The sequence below is a fragment of the Pelodiscus sinensis genome, chromosome 7 (assembly GCF_049634645.1).
Source record: "Pelodiscus sinensis isolate JC-2024 chromosome 7, ASM4963464v1, whole genome shotgun sequence".
Classification (NCBI taxonomy): Eukaryota; Metazoa; Chordata; order Testudines; family Trionychidae; genus Pelodiscus; species Pelodiscus sinensis.
In genome coordinates, this window is record NC_134717.1 from 31,689,896 (window position 1) to 31,705,475 (window position 15,580).

The following is a 15,580-nucleotide window of genomic DNA, read 5'->3' on the forward strand; positions in this document are numbered from 1 at the left end:
GCACACCTTCCCGCCCTGCCCGCTACCAGCACAGAGCATCTGTGTCACCGCCTGCCATGCGCAGGGGCGGGGGACGGGGAATTGTCCGGGCCGGGGGGTGGAGGGGGGAAGCTCGCTGCCCTCCAGAGCCGTGTCGCTCTGCACGCTCCGTGCGGCTGCTGGTAGGCGGCTCCCCGGCGCTAGCGCGCGGTGCTCGGGGCGCCCCTCTCCCTGGCTGTAAAACACGGTTCTAGGCTTTGCAGAGTGACACCCCCTCCCGCGTAAGAATCTGGGGACTTGGCTTCAAAACAAGTAGCGCTAGAGATCGGGCAGCCCCTTTCCTACCGCAGCAGCCAACTTCTCCCGCGCCCGGCGCTGGGCCCCCTGCTGCTGGCTCCTCAACTCAAGCTGGGCGCCCGCTCCCCAGGGACCGGTGGGGAAACCAGAGAGCGGCCCTGCCCCTGCATGCGGTGTCTGCGACCAGGCGCAGCGGTAGTTGATTCAGCGCGGCTGCGGGGCAGGTGTTAGAGCAGCCGCAGCACTGGACGCTTGTCCGCTGTGTTCGTAGCACCCCCTAGGTCGAGCCCTTAGCCACTGAACCTGCCATTGCTGGCTCCCGCGAGTGGCAAAGAGACACTTCCCCACCCCCTTCCCCCTAAAGTCCTCTACCCACAAAGGCCCGGTTGTTATTTAACCGCGCTTTGACAATCACGTTAGTTTTAGTGTGTATAGGACTCCGGCCTAATTTTGCTGGGGGGCAGCAGTCAGGCGGCCTAGGCCGTACTTACTCCTCCTGTGAATTAATAGCCATTCCAAATGTGATGGGTTCTTAATCCGTGGAAGGCCAGGACCATCCTTGGCATGCACAAAAACATGTCAGAGTCTAAGTACCAGCTCCTAATCTAACCCACCCATCCGCCTCTCTGGCAGCATAGCACCCTTGGACCTGCCTTATCAAGGACTCTTCCTTGTAAGCAGCAAGGGCTGGAAGTAATTCCATGGGAAAGACAGCCACTGCTTTGCTGTCAGTGTCTCATCCACAGCAGGTGAGTAGGTTAAAATTAAATGGAAAGATAATCAAAACCAGGTCATCAGCTATGGCTTGAGACTCAGGGAAATGTAAGGAATTAGTTAAGTCAACAGACTGAGGAACTTAAAGACTTAATTGTGGAGGGAGAGGGAGGAGTTGGAATTTCCTTCAACGAGTTGTACAAAATGTATCCACAATTTGCATTCCAAGCAAGAAGAAAAATCATGTATGGAAAGGCTTCAGCCCCATTTGGGTAAATAACCATCCCAAAAAGATTATTAGGAATAAAGCCTCCTGTAGGCCAGTGCTTACAGATTGTGATTGACTGGTCCATCCTGGTAAGTTTCCTCTGGCATTTGTGATCTCCAGTCGTGGAGCAGAGTTGCTGCCTGGGCAGGAGGTGTAAGTAGAGCTGGGAGAGCCAAGCTCCCCTTTCCTACCTTTTGGGATGTGGCCCAAGCCTCCCAGCCCCAGAGCACAGTAAAGGAGGGCACTAGGGGTCTATAAGTCTCCACCGCAAGTACCCCTACAATAGGTGTTCTGGAGGTAGACTGGCTGGGAGCAGGCTGGCCGTTTGGGAAGGCAATACCTTCCCCTACCTGAGATACCCACTAACCCCAGGCTGCTGCTAAGTCTAGCTCCCAGCCTGCTACAGCCCCATGCCGCTGGCCCACTCCTGGAAGTGGCCAGCATGGCCCTCCATGGGTGGGTGTGGAGTGGAAGCATGAGTCTTGGAGCTCAAACACATCCACCCCACATCTGTCATTGGCCAGTAATGGAATTGTGACCAATGGGAACTGAAAGCGTGGTGCCAGTAGAAAGGGGTGCAAAGCCATAAGCCCCCTTCACCTCTGGGACCACTGGAGCACATTGGCTCCTTCTGGAAGCAACACCAACCCAGGGCAGGCAGGGAACCTGCCTCAGCCTTTCTGCACTGCAAACTGTAGTAAGTGATGCCTGGCAGGAAACAGCATGCCCCCTCCTATAGCCACACTCCATACCTCCTCCTGGATCCTGAGCTCCCTGTCCCAGCCCGACCTCACTCCTAGAGCAAGCACCTCATACCCCCCTTCTGTATCCCCAAGCTTCCTGCCAGTCCTGAATCCTGTCCCATACCCCAACCTAATGAAAGTGAGGAAGGGAGAGTGGATGAAGTTAGTGGGGAAGGGGCAGGGCTCAGAAAGGGGCATGGTAGATTTTGGGTTGCTCATATTCAGAAAGTGATTTGGGGCATAGAAAGGTTTGCTATAGGGAATGGGAAAAGGCAGTGATCAGCAAAGGAAGCTATCTGGAGTAGGTCAGAACATGTAAGAATAAAGTCAGAATTGCTAAAAGTCAAGCTGCATCTTGCTATTGCAAACAGCAGCTTAGTCTCCTGTGGGTTGTAATATTTCGTTCTAAATTTGGTTGTTGGACTTAGTGCGGACAGGGGGTCAGACTAGATCTGTTGATGCCTTCTAGCCTTGAACTCAATGAATCTATATGCAATCTTTGCCTTAGGCCACCTACTCCTCTCACTCTGTCCTACAGCATGGACCTTCTAGCAGCAGCACACCTGCTGCACAGTGAAGACACACACTTAGCACTGACATGAATCACCTCTACCTTACTGGGGAGTCTGAACAGTTAGCTCCTCCATGCATGGATCACAAGGCGACAATGTAGGCCTATGATGTTTAATTTTGTGCAGATACTTATCTCCCAGTCATATTGCATTGACTTGTAATCATATTTTTAGGTCATCATAATCATTGCCACAGCAACTATTAAGAAGCCAAACACTGGCATAAGATATCTACATTAGAGTGATCAGTAGGAAGTTACACTCACCAGTGGGACCTCCTCTAGTAAAACAGCCAGCAAGATGTAAGCTACAAAGACAAGAAAAGAAGGGGAAAAACACATTTTAAAGCAAAGCTTGACCGAGTAATACTGTATTTTAGGCTTAAATATTCCCTTTCATAACACAGGATCCCCAAAACATCATATAAATAAAATATATGCACATTATGCATAACATTTCTAACACAGGCTAAAGCAATAGGTAGCAGGTTCAGAACAAACAAAATAAAGTACTACTTCACACAACACACAGTCAACCTGTGGAACTCCTTGCCAGAGGATGTTGTGAAGGCCAGGATCTTAACTGAGTTCAATAAAGAGCTAGATAAATTCATGGAGGATAGAGCCATCAATGGCTATTAGCCAGGATGGGTAGGAATGGTTTCCTTAGCCACTGTTTGCCAGGAGCTGGGAATGGGTAATAGGGGTGGGATCACTTGATGATTACCTGTTCTGTTCATTCCCTCTGGAGGCACCTAGCACTGGCCACTTTGAAGTAGGAATAAGAGCCTCCGGAAAAGGGCGCTTTTTCCGGAGGATCGGGGCCAGTGTAGACGCTCTTTTCCGGCTTTTTTAAAAGCCGGAAAAAAGCGGCGGACATTTTTATTTAAATCCCCCGCGGATTTCCCTACTACGATAGGTGAAATTAACATGCCCCTTCCGGAAAAGGGGCCAGTGTAGACGAGCCCCACAAGTTTACAGAAGTGTACACAATACTGGAAAGAAATAGCAAAGAGGAAGCTATGAAAACTGAATAGTTTTTTTTAAAAAAAAACATTTGAATTTGTACAGATTACTGGAGAAAAGGATCTTAGGTTAGTTAGTGGACATAATTGTAAGGAACCTTTGTTTTGTGTCTCTTTAATAAGACTTTGCTTCTGGCATCACAGTACCCTTAACACTATACAGTATTAGCTCAACTGGAAAAAGGACTACCTACCTACTGAATCACCAGCAGCTACAACATCCCACTCTCCCTACCTTTAATATCATCAATTCACAGACACTTACCTTCCCTCCTCCCCCTCCCCCCCCCCCTCCTCCCCCTTCTGTTCTGCAATGTGATTTGTCCTTTTCATATTTGTTCATTTTTTTAATTGTATCCTTTGGTATATATGGTTGTGACTACTTTCTTCCACTATTTGATCTGAGGAAGTGGGTCTTGCCCACGAAAGCTCATCATCTAATAAACCATCTTGTTAGTCTTTAAAGTGCTACATTGTCCTGCATTTTGCTTCAACTACCCCAGACTAACACGGCTACATTTCTATCACTATCCTACAACACTGTGATTTAGGAGGATCACATAGGAGGAACCCAGCCCAGCTTATCAAACTTAACTAACAAAGATCCTAGGCCAAGGTGACATATCTTACATGCTACATAATCTGTTGCAACTGGTGTAGTGTTCTGAAATATGCTTAGCCACCAAGTTTTGTGCAGCTCCATCTGTTGCTTTAAGCAAATTTAGAGTTAATTTGTATACATTTGCACAAAAACTTCCATTTATAGCCAGCACACATTGCTTCAAGGGATATGCCATGAAGCTGTATAAGCTATGACTGGAGTAACTCAAAGGAAACGTGTAGCTGATGTAGGAAGGCAATAGCAGGATAGATGGGGGACACTTTGTGACAGTGATGGTGTAAGCTGGCAGTGGAGGAGTTCCTTGAGCTGTAGGGCTGGATGTCTGTTGAATGCTTGTAGCTACTGGATTGCTTCAGATGGTTTCCTAGCTAGTGAGTGGGATTCAGAGGTTTTGGGTGGGTCTGCTGGAGAATGATGGTGGTAAACTGCTGGGGCTACTGCAAATAAGATATTCTGGGTTACCGAGTAGGTCACCGGGTGCCACTATCAAGAGTTGGCTGGATGCTGGGGATGCAGCCAGTGTCTTTTGATGTGTTTGCTTAGGGACAGCTTGGTAAACCGTGATGCAGGAGAGGTGAGGAAACCTGATACCAGCGCTGAGTCCAATGTTCCCTGTAAGCTAGGCACTTGTGCAGCTGCTTAGCTGATATGCAGAGCACCCACAGCTAGGCTTTGTGTTTCTATTGGTGGTGCACCTTTGCAAATGCCTCAGTGCACATAAAATGTATTCTGCATGTGGATGTGAAAAGTCCACATATGGATCAAAAAGATTAGAGGGCACATTGGTTGAGTCCCTTGGGTGGTGCTGCTACTGACACCCTTCCTCTGGCCACTGTCACATGTGAGTTCCTTGGATCCAGCAACTAAACAGCATGAAAAAAAAGTCTCCTTGCTGCCTACTCAGCACATGGTGGTGCAGATTCAATCTGATTTACAGAAAGGCATAACATGGCTTTCAGATCTGCCAGTGTCATAGTGGTGCATGTTGTTCCTTGTCTTGGTTAGCTTTATTGGGTCCATATGCATGGAGCACAACCCAGATTAAGCTAGTCATCCACTCTGAACCTCATGTTCAGAAGAGTAGGCGTATTATAAAACAGGAATTTCCATAAAATATAACTTTAAATCGATTCCTTTGTGTAACTGGTATTATACATTAGCTTCAGCTAAATCTCCTCAGAAAAAAGAAGGGTGGTAGCAGTGGAATGACAGTATAACTTCAGAACAATAAATGCTAGTAGGCATGTGAGCTACACACATGTAGTCCTGTTCAGACAAAAAATGTTTGAAAAAAGAGTTAGCTGCTTTACTGAAAGCAGAGGGTCAAAGTACAGAAGACAATTTAGACTGAAAAGAGCATGACTGAGTCTAGTATTTAAACAAAAATCTCATAACAGAGTAACAAAATAATAAAATGGCTTTTGGGTTCAAACTTTGGCCAACTGAAATGCAAAAGTGAGGTTGTGGCATCTGATAACTCCAAATGTTGGAAGGACAGTCTTAAAGTATGAATATTATTTCCATGCTATTTTCATTTCAGGCTCTTGGTATTGCTGAAATCTGAGATTGTTCAGACCCAAATCCAAAATTTCTAATTTCACCACATCCTACCAAGATGTAATTGTATCTTATTTCATGCAGCACTGGACAAAGAATAGTGAAGATCTTTGACTGAAAAAAGGAGAGATTTAAAAAAAAAAGGAAGTAAAATTTTTTGATTCAGAGTTTTTTAAATTAAACATTTCCTCTTTTGTTTTAAAATAATATTTTGGTTTACATCTTTCAGCTATATATTAATATTTTTCATACCCTCCATTTAATCACAGTGTCTTATGCAATTTAGCATCCCTAAAGTGTTATCTACAACTAACATCTTTCAGATCATTAATAGAAGTGCCTAATTAAACCAGGCCTTACACCGTGCCTGTAGCACTTCACTGTACATCCCTTCTTAAATCAATACAGGTTGAAACTCCCTTGTCCTGCACCCTTGGGACCTGACTTAGTCCTGAACTAGGGAATGTGCTGGACCAGTGGAGGTCAATGCCAAAAAATATTGAAAATTTTCATTTTGTGAGAAATTTAACATTTAATTTTTATTCAGAATACAAACAGATTCTCTGCAAAATGGAAATTTCAGTGCACATACAATTCTACCCCCGTCAAATCTCCTTGTCATCATCCCATATCTCTTGACATCTCAGATATACCTTGTAAAAGGAATGGTAATGTTCTTTCATACTACATGAGTATATGTGCATCTGCACAAGTTTATAAGTAGAGCTGATCAGCATGGAATTTCCATTCTGTAGAAAATTCTGACATTTCAGAACATAATCCATTTCATGTCAAAGAAAAAATTTCAAATCTTCTCACGATATGAAATTCCAGAAAAATATTTCATTACAATACAAATATTACAATAAAAATTTTGCTATGTGAAGTAAAAAAATAATAATAATCCAAATAACACTGCTGAAACTAAACATTTCATTTTCCCATAAATAATAGGTTACAAAGAAACATTTCAATTTAAATGAACCTGCCTTCCCCTTTTGTAAAAAAATATAAATATTCAACACTAGCTGTACTTCTGAGTTATTGGTCTGTTTCAATTGCCTACTTTGTGCTGGTAAACTAGGTCACTTAGGCATTCATACTTATCAACAGCCCTATTTTGGATCAGCCCAGACATTCCTTACCTATTCTCAAGGACCTGGGAATGAAACCAAACAATGCACAACACAAGTACAGGCAGTCCCCGGGTTACATGGATCCGACTTACATTGGATCCCTACTTACAAACGGGGTGAGGCAACCCCGCACTAGCTGCTTCCCCCCAGCAGACAATGGAGACGTGAAACTAGCGCCCCTTCCCCCCTCCCCCACCCAGCAGACCAGGGAGACGCGGAGCGGCTTTTCTCAGAAGACACCTCAGCTTGAGAATAAAGGACTGAGGGAAGTGAGGTGTGGGAGAATAAAACTGAGCTCTGGAGAAATGTTTGGCTAGAGTTTCCCCTACAATATGTACCAGTTCCGACTTACATACAAATTCAACTTAAGAACAAACCTACAGTCCCTATCTTGTACGTAACCCGGGGACTGCCTGTAATTGGAACATAATACATTTCAAATAATGAATTATGTGCATATCAATTGAAAAACTGATCTTCCCACTGATCAATTGATTACTTATGAATGAAAATTAAAGATGGGCCTGCAACAAAATTCTTAAGCTAAAATTTCCCCTAAATTTAGACATGAATTTTGCAGATCTGGCTCTACTCTCATAACTATGAAGCAAGATAAAAGGTGATAATGTAGTTATGAACCAACAAGGTCAACTCACCCTCTTGGTCAGCCAGAGAACCACAGATTATTTTAATTAACATGGCGTGGGGGTAGGAGGAGAAAATGTGTCTCAACCTATAATATGATGAATGGAGGCTAAATATAAGACCACTTCAGTGTGTGTATCTATCTGTTTTTCTTATGCCTTTTCCTATTAGTTGTTTGTGTATATCAGTATATAATACATTCATTATAAATAAATTAAGCTAGAAAATTCACTGATTTGACTATGCTGATCCTCATTAAGTAGTCTTGATCAAAGTCCACTATCTGGAGAGAGTTATTGAGTATGTAATTTAAAGGTCACACAGTACTAAGAATCAAAGCACCCTAATGGGAGCTGATGGTTTCTGTCAACAAACCCATAGTACGGCATTGGCTTTCAGCCATTTTGTTATGAGTTATACATAGTATTTTTATTAGCAAAAGGACTTGAAAACATGCTGCATTTTACAGGTTAAGGTCTTAAATGCACAAACTTTCATGTGTAATTTATGATATTTTTTGCTTCTTTAAATAAACATCTAAATATTTTAATTGAAAGCATAGCATTTTAGATGGTGAAAGTAATAAAATGTTTTCATTGAATCTTCAGAAAAAGAAATTTCAGTAGACATGAAGAAGTAAACAAGTATAATGAAAGAGTCATTCCTAGACCATTACTGTAAGGTCAGTGGACTTGTTTGTTTGATCATCATTGTTGTTTGAAATAATTAAAGAATGTTAGGTTAAACAGATCCTTATTGAGTTTTTGATTCTGATAAGTGGTAACTATGAAGTAAAATATTCCCTTTTTCAGGCTGATATAGGATAGTACTACCATGAAGAAATCTATATTCTTTAACTAACATACATTAATTTGAACCATGCTGGTTTAATTCTTGCATGTGATTATTTTTTACACAAGCAAATGTTAAAAGTTAGACAAATTAGAAAGCTAGAAACTTGGTTAATACTATAGCAGAAGACAACTAAAATATAAACATAACCCAAAAGTACTTCAATTTAACATTTAAGTTTAAATACAAGATAGATGCCCCAACTGCCATTGTACAGTTGATTAACGTGAAATAAGATATGTAAAGTAGCAAGACAGCTTCCATGTCAGCCCCTGCATAAATTAGAAAATGATTAAGGAGTACACACTTGAAAGTGTGTTCACTGTTTGATAGAAAGGCCTGCGTGTACTCAAAGTATCATGCAAGCCATCTTATACTTTTTCCTCACACAATATACTGCATCTTATATATTTGGTTTAGTATAATGTTGTTTTGCAGTTATGTAGGGATGAGAATTTGGGGGCAGGGGTTGTTTTTGTATTTTTAAACAGGTCAAATCTTCCCCCAATCAAGGAAATGTATGTCAAAAGCTAATTAAAAACAAAATTAAAACCAATTTACAAATCTAGACACAAAGGAAACAAAAGCAATTAATTCTTGAGGACAAGACTGCCATGCCATTCTTAATTAACTTTGGTGTGCCCTAGAATTACTAGTCAGATGGTCCTTAATCGGGTTCTGAGGGCAGTGGGTCATTTTGCACACATTATGTTGCCAAAAGCAGAACAAAGGGTTAGGCTTAACCTATAATTTCATTTCTTTTTGTGGGGGTCAGTTTTGCCTTTTTCCAGTACTTTATAGGAAATTTTAAGGTTTGCTTTATTTATGTTGAGAAGCTAAGACTGAAAGGACAGCAAAATAAAAATTGGGTCAGTGTTCAGCTTTGCCTCTGCCCTCCGCGTACAATGACTCTAGCCTAAGGAACCTATTACAAAGGCTTAGTTGCACATGAACTATTGTACTGTCAAAGTCTTTTGTCTGTGGATGTGTATCTACAATAGTGCAGGCTGAGTGCTAGTCAGCTGGACAATTCCACTTGATTGCTAGAGTTTCTGAAACAAAAGAACCTCTAATCAGTCCACACAAGCTGCTGTTAACTTTAATCCAGGGATGAAAGGAATTTAAATTTCTTACAGGTACTGTCCTATTGCAACCCATGTCCCTGCCAGCTCTTTAAATAGTTCTTTGCTGGCTTCTGCTGCAGCTCAGCCAGGTCTTGCCAGAGCAGTGCATCGGATCGCACTTGCTTACTTTCACCTCGCTTTCATCTCAGGGGCACAATGGGAAAATGCTTCCCTCATTAATTTCTTCTTATTCATAGCTGCCTTCTATTCTTTTTATACATGGAATAAGAGTTACAAGTTTTTCCTTCAATCCTTGAAGAACTGGTCTGCAAATATTCTAATGCATAAAGCACGGAACTAGCCCAGATCTTTCATACTTTGACTGCCAAACTGGAAAGCTTAATGAGATCTTCTTCCAGGAGTGTTTTTCAATCAATCATGATATCCATTCCTAAACTGTTCCACTTATTTTTTGGGATTGGTCGTGTCATCCTGAGAATTGTGATGAGATGCAGTGATACTGTTCTGTTATTACCCTGTAACTAACAATTTCAAACAATAAAAATCTTGACATGCACACGGTGGCAAATATTGACATGATACGCCTGCATATGGAGGGAGCAACTGGCCAAAACCCAAAGCTAAAATACTTTAATTTAAAATAGCATGATGATGCCTTATATTCCCATCCTCCTCAATGGGCTGTGGTCTCTGGCTGTACTACATCTTCCTATGATGCACCAAGACCAAGAAGATCAACACTTCCCAAATAAGGAAAATGTGATGCATCACAGAAGATTCAGATTAGAGAGCAGGGCTATCAAGAACTGCAGGCAGGATAGAACCAATTATCAGAAACAATTTATAGAACATGCCTCTATAAACATACCATGTTTTTTTATAAACTACACTTTTTTTATAAGATTTTTAGAAGCTACACTGTGTACTTGTTTTTAAAAAACTACAATAGGCAATACCAGATTGTATTGGTTCCTGCCAGCAAAGCACTTCTTGCTTATTGTATTCTTAGCATTCCACAATCTCTGATAGCAGCAGGATAATACAGTTATACAGTGGAATGACACACTCATGTATACTCAGTCTGATTTTTAGACAGTATTGAATGCTTACAAGTAAATTATCTTATATTCTTTTGATCTCAGAGAGAGAACCATGAATTGGTCTTCCTAGTAAAACATCTATGTAGACATTTAATGCATCTATGATAGTTAGTAGAACTGGTCAAAAAAAAACAGAATTCCTGTTCCATAGTAAATTCCAAAATGTAGAAGTTTATTTTCCTAGAACTAAAAGCCAAATTCTCATAACTCACTACAAATGAACATTCTGAACAACTGATTTGGGACCATTAAATTCTTCCATTTGAATAAAAGTAAAACATTGTTTTGATAAATACAAAATATTATAGTAAATAATACAAATATCAAAATCCATATATTCCCATTAAACTTTTCAATTTTAATAATATTACATTTGGTGAAAAACTGGTCCATTTAAAAAAGAAAAAAACAGCTCTAATTGTTAATTGTTTAGAATTATCTGCTGTTCCCCTGCCTAGCTAAATCAGAACCTGAAACAAAATAATGTGATAGTTTTTCCTATTTTCCTTAGTGACTCACTGACATTGTTTTTATTTAGGCATCAGGAGACGGTGTTACCTCTGAATAGCCTTCTTCACTGTTCCTTTTAAACTGGATAAGCAGGAATCATTGCACAATTTTCTATATTCTCTCATCTGGTTCATGAGAGCTGGTAACAACGTAAATAAGCGATCCATTAAATATTCAAATAGAAAGTGTCAATCTCAAGTGTACCAATAAGTGGTCAAAACTTCAAGATACCCAACACATCTAATTTTACAAATACAGGCAGTCCCCGGGTTACGTACAAGATAGGGACTGTAGGTTTGTTCTTAAGTTGAATTTGTATGTAAGTCGGAACTGGTACATATTGTAGGGGAAACTCTAGCCAAACATTTCTCCAGAGCTCAGTTTTATTCTTCCACACCTCACTTCCCTCAGTCCTTTATTCTCAAGCTGAGGTGTCTGCTGAGAAAAGCCGCTCCGCGTCTCCCTGGTCTGCTGGGGGGAAGCAGCTAGTGCGGGGTTGCCTCACCCTGTTTGTAAGTAGGGATCTGATGTAAGTCGGAACCATGTAACCCGGGGACTGCCTGTATAAACATCAGATGTAGATAATCAACATTATGGATAAGATGCAAGGACATTTGTGTCTAAAGTACATTAGCCCAGCAGAACTTTCTTGAAAATTCATCAGCCCAGCCACAAAACATTCTTGTAAAGAGTGGACAAGAATAAAAAACTAGTATTACTTGGTTCTCAAAAGTAACTCACCCAAGATAAGTTTACAATACATGCACATACACAAAAATAAGTCTAAAAAGTTATAGGAAGCACCACAAAGATCCTGACTTCGACATACATATTTGTTGTCCATTGTTTTTAGTGTAATAGCTCCCAAACATGTGTAAAACATGGATAAGAGACAAAGTTCCTGTCCTGAGATGTTCACAAATGTTTTTCCAACATGGCTCAATGACAGTGCTAACCAGACAGAGGGTACAGCAAGAAGAGCTCTGCTGTCTTCACCTTCTCCCCTCCTCTAGCACATCCCCACTGAAGCAGGCATAATTTAGCCCTATAAACATAATTCACTGCATCATCATCATCTCGCTGCCATTGAAAGGCACAAAGCTGTGAAGCTATGAACTAGCTTCAGCAGGGCATGGCACCACATTAATCTCACTCCTAATCGATAGGTAGGAGCACCAAGATTCCAACTGGACTCTGAGGGAGGGAGCGAGCTGAAAGGATTTTCTTGTATAAATTACATTATAGATACTCAAAGCAGTTACACAATGGAATGACACAGATCATAGGCATAATGTTATTGTTGAACAGTTGAATTTTCCTTGGGTAAGGTATGAAATTGCTGCTAAATGCAACTCCATAGTTTAGGAAATTGTCCTAACGCTGTAATTTTAATGACAAACATTCACATAGAGTGTCAAGTCTAGAACAATGAAATTTTCAGTCAATTTTTATACATCCATATTCCCTTTAAGGTAGTTGTGATCAAGTTATTGAATTATAATTGTAGCATTACTTTCTTTCATGTCTTGCTTTGGAAAATCTTTTAACTTAATACCACTACTCTCCCCAGTTCACACTCCTCTGTCCAACCATTGTATTTCTCCTCAAATCTATATAAACACCTAAGCTGACTGAAATATCTGTCTCCCAAGATAAGTCTTCCATCATAATTAGACATTGGGATATCGATCTTTCCCCCCCTCCCCAACATTCTATCACTTATTCACATATAAACTTTAATTTGGTTTCCTCTAACTGCAATACAGTTGAAGCCAGAGTTACCAACATCTTCAGAACTAGGCCCACAGTCACAAGCTGCCACTCTCCAACCACCCAGCTCTGAAAGCAGCAGCATGGAAGTAAAGGTGACATGGTATGGTATTTACACCCTTATTTCTGCACTGCTACTGGTAAGGCACTGCATTCAGAGCTGGATGCCCAGCTAACAGCCACCAGTCTACAGCCACCCAAATCTCTGTAAACTGCTTAGATGTAAAAGTGGCAATGCCACAACACACCCCAAACAACCTCGTGACCCCTTCCTTGCAACTCCCTTTTGGTTCAGGAACCTCAATTTGAGCCATGCTGGTCTCCCCCTGTGAAATCTGTAGAGTATATGGTAAAAGAACACAGACCAGATTTCACAGGGGGAGACAAGGTTTCATTGTCCATGCCACATTTCTCATGGCCGTGAATTTGTTAGGGCCCTAACTATGAAGAAGAAAATTCCTGCTTTTTAAAACGTCTTAGTTTAAATGAAACAAGCACAGAAACAGTTTCCTTACCTTAACAAATGTTTTTTAAACTTACCCTTTTTAGTAGTTTAATGTGTAATACAGCACTACACTGTATTTTATTTTTTCTTGTCTCTTCTGCTGCCTAATTGCATACTTCCTGTTCCAAATGAAGTATATGTTTGACTGGTCAATTTGTCAACCTCTAGTATTCAGTTTGTCAACTTCTGGTCAATTTGTCAACCTCTAGTATTCATAATTCTGAGTTTCCACTGTATCAGTAACAATTTGTAGTCAAGAAGGGTATGTCTACACTACAGAGTTTTGTCGGAAAAATGGCCGTTTTTCTGACAAAACTTGAGGAATGGCCCTATTGCAATCGCATTCTTTTGAAACTAAATTGAAAGAACAGAGGGGTTTTTCTGAAGTTGGTAATGCTCATTCTACAAAGCAGCAGCCTTTTTCTGAAAGAACTCTTTCAGAAAAAGGCGTGTGGGGACGGAGGTGAGTTTTTTTTTTTCCAAAAGAGGCTACTTCCAGGAAATAGCACAGGTGCCCTGGTGGTCACTCCATACAAAATAAACACAACTCCATAGTTCCTGTCTCCTGGTCCCTCTTAACTCTGCAGGCACCCTTGGATAAGCCTTGTGGCAGGAAGCTGGCTTCAGAGCAGCACCTCACCATGCAGCGCTCCCTGCCACAGGTATTGCCAGGCATGGCTGAGCCCCAAACCCCCCCCATGACCCTCCCGGCCCTCGCAGGGAGCAGCCCTAGGGGTCCCAGGACCAACCCAGGGGGAGCAAGAGGAGCACACCATCCTGGTCCGGGCCAGTGATCCTGACCCTCCTTGAACTGTGGGGCGAGGAGACCACCTTGCAGGATCTCTGGTCCAAGCACAGAAAGATGGATGTTTATGGCTAGATGGCCAACTCCCTGGCAGAGTGCAAACACCCAGCCCAGATCTTGGAACAGGTCCAGAATAAAGTCAAGGAGCTCCGCCAGAGATATGTTTGGGCCGCAGAGCGCAGCTCATGCTCAGGGGCAGGACCCCACACCTGTCCCTAGTACAAGGAGCTTCACCGGATCCTGGTGGACTGACCTGGAGACCCCCATTATCACCCAGCCGGAGGTCTTAATGGAGAAGCAGCAGAATGGCCAGACGGAGGAGGAGGAGGAGAAGACAGGCACCATCACCCTATCCCTTGAAGTGGTGCCGGTGACCCAGGACGTCTCCCAGGCCTCCTCGGACGCCTTTGGGGGGGGGGGTCTTCAGGTGAGAGGTTTAACTATCACACAAACAGGGTGGGGGGGCAGTGTCACTCGGGCTGGACATCGTGCTGTGGTCCATGAATGTGCAACCATGTGCCACGTCAGTGTGCAGCATGTGGATGCAGCAGGCAGCCCCTGAGTATGCGTGGGATCCTGCTACCAGGCTCAGGGGAGGCCACAAACGTCCTGCCATGGGTGGGAGGGCGGCGGCCCAGGTCAAAGCAGGCTAGCCACAAGGGCACAGGCATGACCCCACACAGACCGAGGAGTGCCGCACACATGCGAGGCAGCAGCCGGTCCCGTAGACAGCGCTGAGAGCCGCACCTATGCGCGCGGACCCCAGGGAGGCCCAGGCTGCTCCCGGCTCCTTTGCCACCCATGAGGGGAATCCCACTGTGGCTGGACACTTCCCTTGCCTGCTTGTCTGTGGGCCGGAGGGGTGGGGGTCAGAAGAGGGCAGCATGGTACCCTGGGCATGTCGGGGGCCCTGTGAGGTGGGGCCCTGCTGTGAAAGCCACACGTGGCCTAGCTCCCAGGACATCCCTGTCCTCTGGGCCACGGACTCTTGGTCGCTGCTCAGAGGAAGGCACGGCCTCAGGGACAGCGTCTGCAGAGATGACTGACCACCTCTCCCTCTGTGTGTTCTCCACAGCCGGGACTGAGGGCCAAGGCAAACCACCACAGCCACCTTCCAGAGCCTGGGGGACCCAAAGGCGCACCAGGGTCCACGACGACCTCATGTGCCAGCACATCAGTGTCCTACACAATATCCACCAGACCCGGTGCACAAGGTCCGCAAGGACTTGGAGTGGTGGAACTGCTCAAGGGACCAGTTGATGCAGCGGTTTGACAACATGTGCCATCATGTTGCGCATGATGGTACAGCCGCCTAATGCTGCTGCTCCTGGCTTCCACTCTCCTGCCCCCCTTTCACCAGGTGATGTCAGCCCTGACCTTGCTCCCTGGTGGATGG